This window comes from Hyla sarda, chromosome 8, assembly GCF_029499605.1.
Source record: "Hyla sarda isolate aHylSar1 chromosome 8, aHylSar1.hap1, whole genome shotgun sequence".
Lineage (NCBI taxonomy): Eukaryota > Metazoa > Chordata > Amphibia > Anura > Hylidae > Hyla > Hyla sarda.
Genome location: NC_079196.1, coordinates 210,407,814 through 210,422,374, shown reverse-complemented (window position 1 = coordinate 210,422,374; position 14,561 = coordinate 210,407,814). Strand labels below are relative to the sequence as shown.

Sequence of the window (14,561 nt, the reverse complement as noted above, 5' to 3'; positions counted from 1 at the left end):
AACTCCCAGCATGCCGGGAGTTGTAGTTTTGCAACTGCTGGAGGCATGCTGGTTGCGAAACACTGGTCTAACAGAACATATGGGCTAATTTTTGTCCATTCATCTGCAGGTGGCAGCAGAGAGCACTGTTGTCAGACTGGAAAGAACTACACAACTTCCTTTAATGCAGCTGATAAGAACTGGAAGGGTTAAGATTTTTAAATTTACATTTACATTTGTTTTAGTTTACTGCTTAAAAAATGATTACTATTTGTGACCAAAAATCTGCAATTGTGGACTTCGGTACTTTTTTTTTACGCTTTTGATTTAACGTTAAACCGCCATTGACCGTGCGGTTTAACGTTATATTTTAACAGGTCAGACACTTACCACATATGTTTATTTAAATTATTTTATTTCAAAAATGCGAAAAGGGAGGTGATTTACACTTATATTAGGAAAGGGGCTTATTCTCATTTGTTATATATATATATATATAATCTTTTATTTAGCTGTGACCTCCATCTGTCCTCTCAGCTCACCGAGACTCCGCGATTTCAAGCCGCAATCAATTTTAACGGCAGTGACTTAAGAGTTTATACCGGACATTGGCCTGATTGGCTTTATTAGCCGTGAGTCCCAGCTGCTGATAGCAGCCGGCACCCACTGAGTTTGAATTGCTAAACTCCTTGGCGCCATTAAAAAAGTGGCAGTGGGGGTAGTGCGTAAATCTGGCCCTGCTTCCTTCATGCCCGCTCCACGCATAGGGAGAGCTGGGGCCCTGGGCAAGAGATGGCAGTGGGAGTAGTGCGTAAATCTGCGCCCTGCCTCCTTAAAGGGGTGCTCTGCTGCATAACATCTTATGCGCTATTCACGTGCACGGAGCTGTGTTGACCACCGCACGAAGCGGTAGAAGACACGCCCCCCTCGGAGATATTGTATAGAGATGCAGGGAGGAGGTGTGGCCCGATCCGTGCATAAGGAGAGCTGGGGCCCTGGGCAGGAGATGGCAGGGGGGTCCCAGTGGTCAGATCAGACAATTATCCCCTAATTCTGTGGACAAGGGATAAGTTTTCAAGTACCGGAGTACCCCTTTAAGGAGCTAGAGGCGCTGCAGAGAAAGGTTTCAGTTTAGTTTGGTTGTGGTTCCTAATGTTGTTCTCTCCATTGGTTGCTATGGGCAACTGCAACACTTTTCCTCTACAAAGGATTTGATAAATCTCCCCCAATCTTCTCTTCTCCATCACAGATAATGTTCTCCCCCCATGACAGATAATGTTCTCTCCCCCATCACAGATAATGTTCTCTCCCCATCACAGATAATGTTCTCCTCCCAGATAATGTTCTCTCCCCATCACAGATAATGTTCTCTCCCCCATCACAGATAATGTTCTCTCCCCCATCACAGATAATGTTCTCTCCCCCATCACAGATAATGTTCTCCCCCATCACAGATAATGTTCCCTCCCCCATCACAGATAATGTTCCCTCCCCCATCACAGATAATGTTCCCTCCCCCATCACAGATAATGTTCTCTCCCCCATCACAGATAATGTTCTCTCCCCATCACAGATAATGTTCTCTCCCCATCACAGATAATGTTCTCTCCCCCATCACAGATAATGTTCTCCCCCCATCACAGATAATGTTCTCTCCCCCATCACAGATAATGTTCTCTCCCCCATCACAGATAATGTTCTCTCCCCCATCACAGATAATGTTCTCCTCCCATCACAGATAACGTTCTCTCCCCATCACAGATAACGTTCTCTCCCCATCACAGATAATGTTCTCTCCCCATCACAGATAACGTTCTCTCCCCATCACAGATAATGTTCTCTCCCCATCACAGATAATGTTCTCTCCCCATCACAGATAATGTTCTCTCCCCCATCACAGATAATGTTCTCCTCCCATCACAGAGAATGTTCTCCTCCCCCATCACAGAGAATGTTCTCCTCCCCCATCACAGATAATGTTCTCCTCCCATCACAGATAATGTTCTCCTCCCATCACAGATAACGTTCTCTCCCCCATCACAGATAATGTTCTCCCCCCATCACAGATAATGTTCTCTCCCCCATCACAGATAATGTTCTCCTCCCCATCACAGATAATGTTCTCCCCCCCCATCACAGATAATGTTCTCCCCCCCATCACAGATAATGTTCTCCTCCCATCACAGATAACGTTCTCTCCTCCATCACAGATAATGTTCTCTCCCCCATCACAGATAATGTTCTCTCCCCCATCACAGATAATGTTCTCTCCCCCATCACAGATAATGTTCTCTCCCCCATCACAGATAATGTTCTCCCCCATCACAGATAATGTTCTCTCCCCCATCACAGATAATGTTCTCTCCCCCATCACAGATAATGTTCTCTCCCCCATCACAGATAATGTTCTCCTCCCCCATCACAGATAATGTTCTCTCCCCCATCACAGATAATGTTCTCTCCCCCATCACAGATAATGTTCTCTCCCCCATCACAGATAATGTTCTCCCCCATCACAGATAATGTTCTCTCCCCCATCACAGATAATGTTCTCTCCCCCATCACAGATAATGTTCTCTCCCCCATCACAGATAATGTTCTCTCCCCCATCACAGATAATGTTCTCTCCCCCATCACAGATAATGTTCTCTCCCCCATCACAGATAATGTTCTCTCCCCCATCACAGATAATGTTCTCTCCCCCATCACAGATAATGTTCTCTCCTCCATCACAGATAATGTTCTCTCCCCATCACAGATAATGTTCTCTCCCCATCACAGATAATGTTCTCTCCCCCATCACAGATAATGTTCTCTCCCCATCACAGATAATGTTCTCCCCCCATCACAGATAATGTTCTCTCCTCCATCACATATAATGTTCTCTCCCCCATCACAGATAATGTTCTCTCCTCCATCACAGATAATGTTCTCTCCTCCATCACATATAATGTTCTCCCCCAGATTGATTCTTTCATTTTTAACAAGCATCTTTAAAAATGGAAGAAGCAATCTGGTTGGTTGCTATGTTCCAGTCATTTCCAGTCCATCCATCCCCTCCAGTCCAGTCACCTCCAGCCCATAAGCCCCCTCCAGCCCATCAGTCCCCTCCAGCCCATCAGTCCCCTCCAGCCCATCAGTCCCCTCCAGCCCATCAGTCCCCTCCAGCCCATCAGTCCCCTCCAGCCCATCAGTCCCCTCCAGCCCATCAGTCCCCTCCAGCCCATCAGTCCCCTCCAGCCCATCAGTCCTCTCCAGCCCATCAGTCCTCTCCAGCCCATCAGTCCTCTCCAGCCCATCAGTCCCCTCCAGCCCATCAGTCCCCTCCAGCCCATCAGTCCCCTCCAGCCCATAAGCCCCCTCCAGCCCATCAGTCCCCTCCAGCCCATCAGTCCCCTCCAGCCCATCAGTCCCCTCCAGCCCATCAGTCCCCTCCAGCCCATCAGTCCCCTCCAGCCCATCAGTCCCCTCCAGTCCATCAGTCCCCTCCAGCCCATCAGTCCCCTCCAGTCCATCAGTCCCCTCCAGTCCATCAGTCCTCTCCAGCCCATCAGTCCTCTCCAGCCCATCAGTCCCCTCCAGCCCATCAGTCCCCTCCAGCCCATCAGTCCCCTCCAGTCCATCAGTCCCCTCCAGCCCATCAGTCCCCACATTGAGGCCTCCTTCTCCTCCTGTCACACACATTCCCTGCAGCCTCCTCTGACCACTGATAATCGCGACATACACAGGCCAATGGTGGTGTCAGTGCACACAGCGCCCCCTGCCGTCCTCTGTCATGACATACCCCACTTCTCAGCACAGATATCGGGGATCCCCTCTCGGCCTCACATCACCCCGCGCTGCCTCCTCCATTACTAACTCACCAATGCGCAGACATGTTTCCGGCTTCCACCAACAGCACAGCGGCCCCTCCCCCTGACACACGGACACATTCCGGGAATTCCCAATCCGCCATAAGCATTCTGGGAATTGTAGTCCCTCCGGACCTAACGCTTCACCAGCGATCACATCGGCCAAACTACAAATCCCGACAGCGCTCGCCACACTTAGACGCCGACCAATAGCACGCTAGTCCCTCATCAGCTGATCATGCAACGCTACAGTGGGCGGGGCACTGTTCCTAAGTCTCGCGAACTTCTACAGTTCTACAAGAGCGCTCGTCATTGGTTGGATTGGAACCATGTACCAGTTTGGACCAATAGGCGTGCAGGCATTGGTCTCTATATAAACTGGATGCCGCGTGGGGTTAGTCCTTTCCGTGGTGATGCCGGAGGTTGCGGATCATCAGCTGAGGTGATGGAAGTTTCTGTATTTGGTCTTGACTGTTGTTCTTGCAGTTTTGCGTCGGTTTTCTCACGTTTGCAGCTTAAGTTTTGGCACTACAAGCTTTCTAGTGGGCAGACCCCTCTAGCCCGTCAGGTGGGCTTCACTGGAAGCAATTGTATTTGCAGGCTTCTAAGGCTGGGTTCACTAGACGTTTTTGCCATAGCTTTTTTCAGTTTTTTTTAATCAGTTTTTTTTTTTTTTTAAACTGTGTGCCTCCAAAAATGGACACAGCTGTACAAAACCGTGTGCCTAAACAAAAATATATATTTTTTAACTGTATTCTATTTGAATGTCTGGTTGCATAAGTTTTTTTTTTTTTTTTTTTTAAATAAAATCCAATAGGTTAAGGTGGGTGAGACTTTAGGATCCCAATGCGCATGTGCAAAATACAAACTGTAATTTCAATGGGATTGACCCATAGACTAAGGTTCTCATTGACTTTCAGGTGTTAAAAAAAGAAAATTGTATGTGGCTACAATAGACCTGGATACAAAACTGTGGTCAACCAGTTTTGAGTGGGGTAAAAACTGTATTGGAAGCAAACTGGATGCATTGTTGTGTATATGGTTTTCAAGGATTTTGTCTATGGATACAGCCGCATATGGTTTTAACAATAGAACCGTAGGGGAGGCAAAAGTGATGTGAACCCAGTTTTTTTTTTTTTTTTTTATCTAAAGCCGAGGAACGTGCTTTCGATTCACCCAAAGTGCAAGAAAAAGTGCAAAAGTGTTACACTAAAAAAACGTGCATAAAGGATGCGGTCTATCGCAAGCCCTTCTCCGATAGGAGAGAGGCCCCCCCAACAAACCTCACCCTTCGCCTCCGGACCAAAAGGTACCTGCGAGGTTCCAGGTTCGATGTCCCTTTTCGCCGAAGCTACTAGGGGACCACATATGCTCCCGGCATCCCCCTTGGCGTTAGCCATGGTATCTGCCTGCAGAGCCGATTACGGTAGGTACCCAAAGTGATGTGAACCCAGTGGTGAACTTCTGAATAGACTGGGATATGTTTGCATTGGTGCACCCTCTGGCAAATTGATGTGTCTTTATAGCTTTGGTGTGGATGTGCCCTCTGGCATCTTTGTTGGTGCATCTTATAGATCCAGTGTTTACCCAACTTGGGTGCCTCCAGCTGTGGCCAAACTACAACTCCCAGCATGCCCGGACAGCCTTTGGCTGTCCGGGCATGCTGGGAGTTGTAGTTTGGCCACAGCTGGAGGCACCCAAGTTGGGTAAACACTGTTATAGATCTGATGCTAGTACCCTCTGGAAACTTGGTTCATCTTAAAGGGTACCTTTCATCAAAAAAACTTTCAATATATTATAGATTAATGTATGCAGAATAACTTTCCAAAAGAATGTTGTTTAAAAATATGCTGCTTTCTATTTAATTTTCCACTTTGAAAAAAATGACCACTAGAGGTCTCCCTACCAGTTTTTTTTTTATTTTTTATTTTTTTTTTTTATAGATTTCAGACTCATGCTGGAGTCCTAAATCTTAGGCTGCAGCTGGGACACAGACAAGAACAGCACTGCTCCCTGGCAGTGAGCAGTGCTGAGCTTGTCTGTGTCCTGGCTGCAGTTTGAGATTTAGGACTCCTGCATGAGTCTTAAATCTATTAAGGACTGGTAGGGAGACCCCTAGTGGTCATTTTTTCAAAGTGGAAAATTAAATAGAAAGAAGCATATTTTTTAATAACATGCAATTGGAAAGTTATTCTGCATACATTAATCTATAATATATCGAAAGTTTTTTTGATTAAAGGTACTCTTTAAAGATCTGATAGTGTTGCGCACTCTGGCTACCCTGGTGCATCTCGTAGATCAGATTCTGGTGCACCCTTTGGCAATTTTGTCTTATAGCTCTGGTGTTGTGCATCCATAGAGCTTCCAATGAATTTTCTCATAAGGTCTCCTTCTCCCCCCCCAAAAAAAAAGCAATGTACTCCTGACTCCATTTTATGCTGTCTGGACCCTCTTGTGACTCTCTCTTCGTCCAGGCTGACCCTGTTCTCTTGCTTTGCAGGTGTTCTCCTTGTAGTACTGTATGTAGGACACTATGGCTACAGTGCAGATGATATGGTCAGCGTCCTCCATGAGTAGGTAAGTGTGTACAGTCCCCCCTGACCTCCCCTCTATTGTTGCTGCCAGTGATGTTCCCAAAATTCTGACACCTCATATGACTCTGTACAGCAGACTTGTGATTCTATGCTCTGGGCTGAGGCGGGTGGTTTGTAGTAGGTGCACGGTCTGGCGGTCTAGATAATCTGCTAATTCTGTCCTTGTCCTTCTACAGATCAGAAGACAATCCTGGTGAGGAGGATTACAGTATAGTCTATGGGAGACTGCTGCCCCATTATCTACTGAACTGGTTAGTACTACAGAGATCTGGGTTTCCCAACCAGTGTGCCTCCAGCTGTTGCACAACTACAACTCTGAGCATGCATGGAGAGCAAACAGTTTAAAACACTGTTACTAAGATGAAAATCCCCTAATATCCTATATCTAAATACAGTACTCTGCAGAATTGGACTATTTTACATGATGGTATGCCAACTTAAAGGGGAACTCCCCTGGCAAACATTTTTTAAATAAACTGGTGCCAGAAAGTTAAACAGATTTGTAAATTACTTCTATTAAAAAAAATTAATCCTTCTAGTACTTAACTATGATCCACAGGAAGTTCTTTTCTATCTGAATTCCTTTTTGTCTGACCACAGTGCTCTCTGCTGATACCTGTCCTTGTCAGGAACTGTCCAGAGTAGCAGCAAATCCTCATAGAAAACCAGCATTCCCAGAGCTGTTGGCTGCCACAGCATGCTGGGAGTTGTAGTTTTGTAACAGCTGGAGGCATGCTGGTTAGTAAAGTGGTGGAGGGGGTGCTGCACCCACCTATTGTAGAACTGTGCAAAAGTGCACACTGACCGGACACCATATTGTCACGCCTGGAAACCTTCTGGTGATGGAATAGTCCACAGTAACGCTAGGACTGGCTGCATGAAGGCTGCTATGTACTTGATCTTTGCTTTAACATAAGAAGCTGCTTTAGTGCGTCTTGTTTCCTAATCGGGGTGCCTCCAGCTGTTGTAAAACTACAACTCCCAGCATGCCCGGACAGCTGTCCAGGCATGCTGGGAGTTGTAGTTTTGCAACAGCTGGAGGTACCATGATTAGGAAACATGGCTATGATGCTGGTGCACCCTTTGGCAACATTGTCTTAGGCTGCAATTACATCTTTTTTGCATTATGGTTCCTGTATCCAGTTTCAGTGAAAAACCGTATGTATAGATATCTCATAGAAAACTGTATACCAACCATAGCATCCGGTTGTGTACATTTTGCATCATTTACAGTTTTATCCTTTTTTTATTTTATTTTAGTCTCAAAAACCGTAGTCTACTAGTTTTATGTCCGGGTGAAAAACTAGATACAACCCGTATAACATTTTTTTTTTCATGGTGGTCTATGGAATCATACTGAACCGTATGTGCATACGGTTCCATCCGGTTTGCACATGCGCATTGCATGCCGAAAGTTATTCCCACAAATAGAACAAGAACTTTAAGGACAAACATAAAACCATATCCGTTTTTCAAATAAACTATGCAGCCAGACATCCATCTTCAAACCATATACGGTTTAAAACCATAGAGGTCTATACAGTTGTATACAATTCGGTCCAGTTTTGAGACATACGTTTTACACACAACCTGACTCAGGAACCGTATTGCAAAAGCAAGATGTGAATGCAGCAACTCTGCTGTGCATTCATCTAGAGCTTCCACTTTAAACCCCACAAAAAATTTGTGCCCTGTACCTCTGTATCCAGACTGCCCACTTATGACATCGGCCCTGATTTACTAAGTGTTGTGTAGGTTTCTTTGTGGGATTTTTTTCCACAGTATTTACTAAGGTTTTCCTACATTTTCCACTTTTACTACACTTTTTTTTATCTGAAATCCACCAAATTTTCTGTGGAAACCTTAGTAAATGTTAAGTTTTTGTGAAAATGTAAGGAACACTCCCCTTTAGTGTCCACACCCTTTCCCAGATGGTCACACCCCTTTGGGTTTTCTTAGTAAAATTGAAGAGTTGATGTGTTAGCAATAGTAAATGAGGCCATTGACTCTTCTTGCAGGCTGACCGTGTTCTCTTGCTTTGCAGGTGATGTCCATCTATAAAACACATAGGACACTATGGCTACAGTGCAGATGTGGTGGTGGTCGGCGTCCTCCATGAGTAGGTAAGTGTGTACAGTCCCCCTGACCTCCCCTGTATTGTTGCTGCCAGTGATGTTCCCAAATTTCTGACACCTCATATGACTCTGTACAGCAGACTTGTGATTCTATGCTCTGGGCTGAGGCGGGTGGTTTGTAGTAGGTGCACAGTCTGGCGGTCTGGATAATCTGCTAATTGTATCCTTGTCCTTCTACAGATCAGAAGACAATCCTGGTGAGGAGGATTACAGTATAGTCTATGGGAGACTGCAGCGCCATTATCTACTGAACTGGTTAGTACTACGGAGATCTGGGTTTCTCTACCAGTGTGCCTCCAGCTGTTGCAAAACTACCACTGAGCATGCCTGGAGAGCAAACGGTTTAAAGGAGTAGTTCAGTGTAGAACTGATTACCTATCTTAAAGGACAACTGCAGTGGTACACAATTATATATGCCCGGGCCTCAAAAATAAACTCATACATGCCTTCATACGAGCCCCCATTGGTCCGGCACAGGCCTCACGGTACAGCAGTGCTACCCTTCTCCACTTCCTGGGGACGCTGCAGAGCCGTCGGCATATCACCAGCTGTAGCGATGTCCCGGCCGATAGGCTGAGCCCACTGTCGTGTACGGAGCTCTGGCCGGCTTATGACAGTGGGCTAATCCTATCGGCCAGGGCGGGACATCGCTACGGCCGGTGATACGCCGATGGCTGTGGCGTCCCCAGGAAGTGGAATGAGGTCAGCACTGCCGGACAGTGAGGCCTGTGCTGGACCAATGGGGGCTCGTAGGAAGGTATGTGAGTTTTTTTTTTTTGAGGCACAGGTATATATAAATGTGTACCACTGCAGTTGTCCTTTAAGGATAGGGGCTAAGCTTGAGATTTTAGGGGGTCCTACCGCTGGGGCACACCACAATCTACTGTTCCTGGCTTGCTAGCCAGAGCACATGCCAACAACTGCACGAAGCAGCAGCAGACACCCCCGCAATACACTATGCCAGAGTGCTGCTTTCGGCAATCTCTGGCTCTCATAGCACTGTATTGAGGGGGGCATGTCTGCCGCCGCTTCGTGCATTCGTCGGCACACTCTGGCCAGCAAGTTGGGGCCCTGTACAGGAGATCGCAGGGTGCCCCAGCAGTCAGATCTGAAACTTATCCCCTATCTTAAGTATAGGGGATAAGTTGTTCTACACTGGAATACTCCTTTAGGGTACATTCACACGGGTGGATTACCTGCAGAAAATCCACAGCTGATCTTGCTACCATTGACTTTAATGGGTCAGCAGAAAATCCGCAATAGAGGCAGATTTGCAGATTTTCCTTCAGACCCATTGAAGTCAATGGTAGAAAAATCTGCTGTGGATTTTCAGCAGCAAATATGCTGCAGAAATACTGCAGATCTGCCTATGTGAACATACCCTTAATTTTTTCCAGCTTGGTAACTGTTAAGATCCTATATCTACAGTACTCTGCAGTATTGGTGTACATGACATTATGGCAGCTTACACTGCTATAGACAGTGCTGTATAGTAATGGTGGTTGAGAGGTCACTTATAGGCAATAGCAAGGTGATATGGTTGATGGTGAAAACAGAGTGAACAAGCAGGTACATGTTCTACCTATACTGTATAGACCAATTCCAACCAGGGGACCTTCAGCTTTTGAAAAACTACAACCCCCAGCATTCCCAGATCTGTTGGCTGCCACAGCATGCTGGGAGTTGTAGTTTTGGAACAGCTGAAGGTCCTCTGGTTGGAAAAAGTGGCGTATAACTGTGCATATGAATGTTTTGCGCAACTATGCAAAAGTGCACACTGACCGGCCACCATATTGTCACGCCTGGAAACCTTCTGGTGATGGAATGGTCTACAGCAGTGGTCTCAAACTGGTGGACCCTCCAGATGTTGCAAAATTTCAACTCCCAGTATTTCCCACAGCCTTTAGCTGCACCAAATGGCTGCCTGTGCATGTCCAGGCATGCTGGGAGCTGAAGTTTTGCAACATCTGGAGGGCCACCAGTTTGAGACCCCTGCTGTAGAGGTCTGAGGTCTACAGTAACGCTAAGACTGGTTGCATGAAAGGTGCTATGTACTTGATATTTGCTTTAGCAGATGAAGCTGCTTCAGTGTCTGTTTCCCAACCAGGGTGCCTCCAGCTGTTGCAAAACTACAGCTCCCAGCATACCCAGACAGCCAAAGGCTGTCTGGGCATTCTGGGAGCTGTAGTTTTGCAACAGCTGGAGGCACCCTGGTTGGGAAACACTGATCTAATTAATCAGATTCTGGTGCGCCCTTTGGCAACTTACAGCTCTGGTATTGTGCATTCATCCAGAGCTTCCCCTTTAAACCCCCCTAAAATTCCAGTGTGCCTCTGCCCGATCCTGACTGCACCCTCTTGTGACTGACTCTTCTTGCAGGCTGACCGTGTTCTCTTGCTTTGCAGGTGATATCCATCTAGTAAAACACATAGGACACTATGGCTACAGTGCAGATGATATGGTTAGCGTCCTCCATGAGTAGGTAAGTGTGTACAGGTCCCCCTGACCTCCCCTGTATTGTGGCTGCCAGTGATGTTCCCAAAATTCTGACACCTCATATGACTCTGTACAGCAGACTTGTGATTCTATGCTCTGGGCTGAGGCGGGTGGTTTGTAGTAGGTGCACGGTCTGGCGGTCTGGATAATCTGCTAATTGTATCCTTGTCCTTCTACAGATCAGAAGACAATCCTGGTGAGGAGGATTACAGTATAGTCAATGGAAGACTGCAGCGCCATTATCTACTGAACTGGTTAGTACTACAGAGATCTGGGTTTCCCAGTGTGCCTCCAGCTGTTGCAAAACTTCCAGCATGCCCAGATAACCACAGGTCGTGTAGTATTGCAGCTTTTTCCTATTAGCTGCAATACTACACACAACCTGTGCACAGGAGTGGTGCTGTATTTACAAGAAAAGAAGCGGAGGTTTTTCTTATACCAGATGCCCCCTTTAATGTAATCCAGCACCCTGTTTTCAGAGCCAGTGATGATAAACTTTAAAAATTAACTTTCTGACACCTCTTCTGAGCACCTCTGTGCGGATAAACTACTCTGAGGCTCTTCCCAGTTAAGGTTATAGTGGAAAAATAATATAACGAATATTACAACAGTTCTCAATGACTAAATCTTTAAAGGGGTACTCCAGTGGAAAAATTTCAAATCTACCTGCCAGAAAGTTACACAGATTTGTAAATTAAATATAAAAATCTTAATTCCAGTACTTAGCTGCTGTATGCTCCAGAGGAAGTTGTTTATTTCTCCAGTCTGACCACAGTGCTCTCTGCTGACATCTCTGTCCATGTCAGGAACTGTCCAGAGCAGGAGTTAATCTATGGGGATTTGCTTCTTCTCTGGACAGTTTGTCATGAACAGAGGTGTCAGCAGAGAGCACTGTGGTCATACTGGAAAGAACTACACAACTTCCTCTGGAGCATACAACAGCAGCTAAGTACTGGCAGGATGAAGATTTTTATATAGAAATTTACAAATCTGTTTAACTCTTCTGGCACCAGTTGACTTGTAAAAATTCCGCCAGAGTACCCCTTTTAATCTAATAAATGGACATTGGTTTATATAGTGCGTATACAACTGCAGTCACATGTCTGTATGGAGTGTATGTAACCCAGTAGTTATGTAATGTGCACAATTCTCCAGGTTCTGTTTATCTTCAGAGATCAATCTGTGGATCGTGTAGAGGGTATCCTACAGGCACATTCACTGTGCAGACATCTTGGTTTACTGCTGTAATTGTGGTTACTTTATTACTGTGATAACCATGACTGCACCTCCCAGTTGCTGCTTGTGAACTGCTGCAAATTGTTGTTGGCAGGGTTCACCTCCCCACAGGAACTGGGATAAAGTTTTTACCTAAAAATCATATGGCTCATAAGTTGTGCTTTTGCAACAGCAGGAGGCACCTTGGCTGCCCATGCATGCTGGGAGTTGTGGTTTTGCAACAGCTGGAGGCACCTTGGTTTCCTGTGCATGATTGTGCTTTTGCAACAGCAGGAGGCACAGTTTGAAAACCACATGCTTTAGCATACAGTTGTGGCATTCAATCTATAATAGTGATTGTATTTCCTACTGATACTCTTATAATTCTCCTTATCATACAGATACTTGGATCACTGCCATCAGACGTCTCTGCAGGTAATGGCCCCATTGATCTGTGCAGCCCTCTATATCCCAGTGCTTCCCAACCAGGGTGCCTCCAGCTGTTGCAAAACTACAACTCCCAGCATGCCTGGACAGCCTAAGGCTGTCCAGGCATGCTGGGAGTTGTAGTTTTGCAACATCTGGAGGCACCCTGGTTGGGAAGCACTGCTCTATATCCCCTGTGCCTTGTCTAGTTGGAGCCAGTGATGATAAACCCAACTAAACTTTCTGACACCTCTTCTGAGCACTCCGTGCGGATCCACCATATCTGAGGCTCTTATATAATTGTAGCCATTGAGCATCTGGCCCCCCTGAAGATCTCATCTCATCACAGAACCTGCTATTGATCGCTCTTTACTTTCTCTTCTCCAGAAAGAAGCTGAAGATTCCCATCTCATTCATCAGAATGGCAGCCTGGGTGATGTGTTCTGTAAAGAGGGGACAGGGGTTCATGCACTGGAATAAAGCATATTTTTTTTCTTTAAGCCCGACTCTTTATTTAAATCTTACAAAATAATTGAACATTGAACTATAGTCAAAAAAAGTAGCACTACAGGGGTGCGGACACCTCCACAAGCCTTGGCGAGTCCTCCAGTCAAAGTAATAGAAGTCTTGTGCATTAAGGGTATGTTCACACTAGGTAATTACAGGCAGATTCCACTGGCATCAGCGCCTAATGTCAATGCCAGTGTTTCCCAACCAGGATGCCTCCAGCTGTGGAAAGACTACAACACTCAGCATGCCTTTGGCGGTCTGGGCATGCTGGGAGTTGTAGTTTGGCCACAGCTGGAGGCATCCTGGTTGGGAAACACTGCAGTAATGTTAAATATACATTATTTTTTTTTTTTTTCTGGCTCCTAAATTTAAAATGCCTTTTTGTGGAGCCCTGCCTTAAAGGGGTAGTCCAGTGGTGAAAAACTTATCCCCTATCCTAAGGATAGGGGATAAGTTTGAGATCGCGGGGGTCCGACCGCTGGGGCCCCCTGCGATCTCTCTGTACGGGGCCCCGGCTCTCCACCGAGATAGCGGGTGTCGACCCCCGCACGAGGCGGTGGCCGACACGCCCCCTCAATACATCTCTATGGCAGAGCCGGAGATTGCCGAAGGCAGCGCTTCGGCTCTGCCATAGAGTTGTATTGAGGGGGCGTGTCGGCCGCCGCCTCGTGTGGAGGTCGACACGCCCCCTTCCAGCGGGCTGTCGGGGCTCCGTACAGGAGATCGCGGGGGCCCCAGGGGTCGGACCCCCCCGTGATCTGCAACTTATCCCCTATCCTTAGGATAGGGGATAAGTTGCTCACCACTGAATCACCACTGGACTACTCCTTTAAAGGGTACGCTAGTTGAAAACTTTATTTAAATGAACTGGTGTCAGAAAGGTTAAACAGATTTGTAAATGACTTCTAGTAAAATCTTTACCCTTCCAGTACTTTTTAGCAGCTGGATGCTACAGAGGACTTTCTTTCTGAATTTCTTTTCCTCTTGTCCACAGTGCTCTCTGCTGACACCTGATGCCTGTATCAGGAACTGTCCAGAGTAGTATAGGTTTGCAATGGGGATTTTCTCCTGCTCAGGACAGTTCCTGATACGGGCATCAGGTGTCAGTAGAGAGCACTGTGGACAAGAGAAAAAAGAAATTCAAAAATTTCCTCTGTAGCATACAGCTGCTAATAAGTACTGGAAGGGTAAAGATTTTTTTTAATAGAAGTAATTTACAAATCTAACTTTCTGGCACCAGCTTATTAAAAAAAGAGGATTCCATTTAAGGCACCTTCCCATTGACTACTGCATAGTCCCAGTGCAGGACTTCTACAGCAAATTCTGCCAGGACATTGAACATGTCCCATCTTCCT

The 14,561-nt window shown here is 46.3% G+C and overlaps 1 long non-coding RNA gene across 1 annotated transcript; it reads left to right on the top strand.

The window, feature by feature from the left end:
* Positions 1-4,147: 4,147 nt before the first annotated feature.
* LOC130285572 (uncharacterized) lies at positions 4,148-13,524 on the top strand. Its single transcript, XR_008847372.1, has 9 exons — positions 4,148-4,272; positions 6,331-6,407; positions 6,601-6,675; positions 8,469-8,547; positions 8,740-8,814; positions 10,965-11,041; positions 11,235-11,309; positions 12,672-12,705; positions 13,084-13,524. It is a non-coding gene; the product is annotated as an uncharacterized LOC130285572 (long non-coding RNA).
* The last annotated feature ends 1,037 nt before the right edge of the window (positions 13,525-14,561 follow it).